This window comes from Brassica napus, chromosome A7 (genome assembly GCF_020379485.1).
Source record: "Brassica napus cultivar Da-Ae chromosome A7, Da-Ae, whole genome shotgun sequence".
Classification (NCBI taxonomy): domain Eukaryota; kingdom Viridiplantae; phylum Streptophyta; class Magnoliopsida; order Brassicales; family Brassicaceae; genus Brassica; species Brassica napus.
In genome coordinates this window covers 11,202,008-11,206,664 of record NC_063440.1, presented here as the reverse complement: position 1 = coordinate 11,206,664, position 4,657 = coordinate 11,202,008, and the positions used below count along the sequence as shown (strand labels likewise).

Here is a 4,657-nt window from a genome sequence, read left to right as displayed (position 1 = left end):
GTCTATCATTGGTATTGGAAACTTATCTGGAATTGTTGCACGATTCACTGCTCTATAATCCACACAAAACCTCCAACTATTATCCTTTTTCTTCACCAACAGAACCGGGCTAGAATACGGGCTCTGACTTGGTCTAATAGCCCCTGACTTCAACATTTCCTGCACACTCTTCTCCATAACTTCCTTGTGAGCCTGAGGATAACGATATGGTCTCACACTTATAGGACCCATCCCTGGTTGTAGGTTAATAGCATGCTCACGACCGCGAAGAGGTGGTAGAGACTTTGACTCCTCGAAGACATGTTGAAAATGTTGTAAGACCTCCTGTAGTAGTGACGGAATGTCTTCCACCGGCTGAATTGATTTACACAGCCCAGCTGGTGTGTGTAACACATGATCACCCATCAAAGATACCTTCCTTCCTTCATACCAAAAATTGTATTCATGCTTCTCCCAATCGATCTCACATCTTCCCAGAGTTCTCAGCCATTGCATTCCTAGTATGACGTCCACATTACCCAATTCCAACATAATGAAGTCCACAGTAAAAGTTAAGTCTTGCAACTGTATCTGGACTCTGCTGCAAACACCAGACCCCTTCACAGAAACTCCCGTTCCCAAAAGAATATCCAGCGTCCTGTCTGTATCTTGCATCAACTTCAATTGACTTGCTACCGTTGGAGAAATAAAATTGTGAGTAGCACCGCTATCCAACATTACAATGACGTTCGTCTTCTTGATCACTCCTCTCAGTTTGGTAGTAGTCGGATTATCTAACCCCAGTAACGATTGGATAGATATTGTCTTCAGTTCAGGTTGCCAAACAATATCCTCTTCCTCCAACTCTGCTTCGCACTGATCCAACACAGCCATCTCCACTCCATCGATCACCGTTAAGACTCGTAGAGAAGCATCTGGGCATTTATGCTGTCTTGACCACTTCACATCACAAGTATAACACAAACCCAGACGCCTCTTCTCTGCCATTTGTTCTGCAGACAATCTGAACTGAGGTTTCGGATTCAGCTTCTGCTTCTCTTGGCTTGGTTGAACCACTGGTGGAGTCTTCTGTTTCCACCCAATGTTAGTGTTGAAATTGGAGTACGATTTACTCACGTTCTCCTGAGACTTCTGCGAAGCAAACATCTTGTTCTTCATTCCACGTTGCACCACACTGTATAAAGAGCTTGATTCCATTTGATAAGCCGTAGAGATCATATCAGGTAAATCAATTGGCTTACACATAGTCACCACTTCTCTCATCTCTGGTGTTAAGCCATTCATAAAAATACCTTCTCTTTGCGTGTCAGTCACTCCTACTACTTGTGTAGATAAATCTTCAAAATGATGTATGTACTCCGCTACAGTTCCCGTCTGTTGAACTGCAAAGAACGGCTGACTAGGATCACGCAGTTTCACTCTATTGAACCTTGCAATCAACCTGACTTTGAAATCATTCCAACTCACAAACGGACTCCGCAGGATCTCACTGTTGAACCAACTCAAAACATCACCACTCAGACTCACTGAAACCAACTCGATCTTCATCAACTCACCATAACCCCCAATTCGGAAAAAACGTTCTGCCAACGCGATCCACCCGTAAACATCTTCTCCCGAAAAAATCGGAAGCTCTATTTTCCTCAATACACTCTCACGACTATCCATCATCGGAAATCTAACCGTTCCCTCCGAATCTCTATAGCTACGGCCAGGTTCCAAGTTAGAGATCGGTACCTGATGTTCTCGTGAAAGGACGATCGGACTCTGATGTGGGATCATCTCCTCCATCGGGCGCTTATCAAGCTTTTTCAAGATCGCCTCGAACTTCAGATCCAGTCTCTGCTCTAGCTCGGTCATCGAAGATCGAATCTCTTCGATACTTCCTCTCATCTGTGCGCTCGTCTCGCGTTGCTCCGCTACTTGCGCCGAGAGCACGTCGATATTTCCCGACGGAATCGTCGGTCTCGTCATCGTGATTCGTCGCGATCGTTCTCTCCAGATCGCTCACCAGCACCAATTTGATAAGAACTTTGGTGTATATTCAAGAATAACCGCCCAACCACCCCTCTTAATCTCCACAGGCGGAGGATTAAGCCAAGTACAATCTTGTATCTCTCTTGAGATCACAAGCCAATGACACCACCAAATGTATGCGTAACCGTATTGTAATCCTATTGGGTCCTTTTATACTTAAGGCCCAAGTACATTATTATTCGATTAATGAAAATATCTTCTTTCTTTAACTCCAAGTAACTCCTTCATTCTTCAATATCTTCACGCCTTACTCTTCTCGCTCTCCTTGTGTATACACGTAATGGCCTATCAGTTACATGAGAGGAGAGTGGGGATGTTGGGAGAGTGGGTGGAAAGGTTGTAGAGGGCGTGAAGAGCGTCCAGCTTGCATTGGGTCTCGGTGTGTTCTCCCGGAACAAGAAGTTTTACGAAGAAGGGAACTGCTTGGCTTGAGCCAATCACTGGCTTGGCTTTCTCCAGGCAGGAGAGGTTTAGATATAACGCAGTTGCTGGTCCTTGGGAGTGGGAACAAGTGATCATTCTCTCCAGCAGTGGGATGACTCCTGAAGTCAGCATCAACTCTTTGTTCCTACACTCCATGGAAATGAACAAAACATTAACACAGAAACTTCAACATGTAATAATAGTTTTGTCCTAGCGGTCATTCAAGTTGGGGACCTCTGACACAATGGTCAGGATCCATTCCAGCTAAGTTAATGACCTCTGGTAGTGAACAGTGATATTAGAAAGAAGATCAGACCTGTTATTGTTGACTGCTAAGTTAAATAGAGCCATAGCTCCTGTTTCCTGTGCTGCTGCATTGTTTTCATCAACAGCTGATCCTAGAAACCGTGAAAACGCTTCAACAAACCCATTGGCTCCCATAAGGATCCTGGCCTCTTCATCATCCTTCAGCACTAGCCTGACATTTTCTACTACTTTGCACTTTTTAGCTAAGTCTTCCTCTTTCTCCAAGATAGCCAATATATCCTGATACTTCTCTAGAACATTGATCTCAGAAGTCTCCTCACTATAGACATCAGCCACATTGACCTCTTCTTTGTGTTGTTGTTGTTCGGAAACAATAGTACTAGTCTCCTCCAAAGGAACGGTTTCAACACCCTTCAGTGTGCACAATCCTATACTATCAACTGACTTTGAATTAGCGGATTCAGTGTCAGACAGGGCCAGTCTCCAATAGTTGAGGTCGAGAGACTCTGGTGGTTCAGCAGGGACTGAGATCCCATTCTGCTCACACCAGCTCGCAATCAGACCTTTAACACAGTAATTAGGAGTCAAGGAAAGATGTGGGGAGCTGCTGCTGAGTCTTGGGGCAAGAGTTATGTCCATCGTTAAACCATTTCTCGATGCAGACCCGTTCATAAGTCTGTCCAGAAGCAATAATGACAGGATCACACATAAGCTGCAACGATATGGGACACCTCAGTTCTTCCGGTGGAGTGGGAACCTGTCCTGACTTCTTAAAGTTAATAGAACCAAACTTAGATAGTTGACGCCCAAACGCATGATGAGCACGGTCTTCATTACCAGTGGGGGGAAGCTGGTGGTGAGCCCTGAGAGTCATTCTCATCTGTGATCTCGTTTCTGAAGAGCTTTGAGTATTTTCTCATGAGGTGCAAGAGGTAAGCTACGATAGACTCTTTACGCTTGTCTTCTTCCGCACGTGCCCTGTCAATGAGTTTCTTTAAAGCACGGCGCTCCGCTAAAGCTGATCTAGAGGAAGTTATGCTGAGTCTTGTAGCTGCTTGGTGGAAAATTTCGAGCTCGGAGTTGTCAGTGGCGTTGTCAAATTTCTTGCCTTGTTGCAAGAGTGCAATGATTCTGTCACCAACTTCTTTTTCTGATGGATCAAGCAAGAACTTGGTGTGTTCTAGTTCACCAACAACTTCCAAAATCTGAAGAAAATCAATCAGTCAGAACTCTAAATCAAACAAGTATAATAAACATGAGGGCGTGTTTGTATTTTGTAAAAGGAAACATTGAGCTGTGCATTGAAAGAGACATACCTGAGAGCCAATAGAGCTAGGAACAATGTCCTCCACGCGTCTAAGACTATCGATGAGCGCAGATTTTGCTTTCTCAAATTTTAACAGTACAGCATCCCCAGTTATAGCCTGATTCAGAAGTGCCAAATGAAATGGAGGGATTCAAGAGAGGAGATGCATCCAAAAAGAGATAATAAGGAGGAGAACTGACCAAGTAAAGTTTGCTAGACTCAGAGCAGTGTTGAAGAATGTTCTTTGCCTTTTCGAGTGCAATGTGTAAGGAGCACAAGGCTTGAATCCCTGATTTGCTCCGAGGTCTTGCCTCTTCCAAGGAAGGGAAGATGGACAGTACCTTGCAATAAACAGCAGATAGTTCCTTGCACATGTCTCTATGTAACTGCATTGTCAGCAATGGCCATAACACACAAACTTATCAAAGAAGAAGAATAAAAATCCTGATTTATCATCCCCAATTACAATCTCAGCCCATAATACAATAACAGAGTCAATGGAAAAATAAAGGATGGAACTTTTCACAATTTTCTATCAAAGGCAAGAACTTTATTGGAAAGAATCACAATTCTATAACATGAAAAACAGAACAAACCCAACAAAGGCAAAGCCTTTTTTAATAA

General features: G+C 43.7%; 1 pseudogene; it reads right to left on the bottom strand.

The window, feature by feature from the left end:
- Positions 1-2,324: 2,324 nt before the first annotated feature.
- Positions 2,325-4,580, bottom strand: LOC106358080 (annotated as a pseudogene).
- Positions 4,581-4,657: the final 77 nt, after the last annotated feature.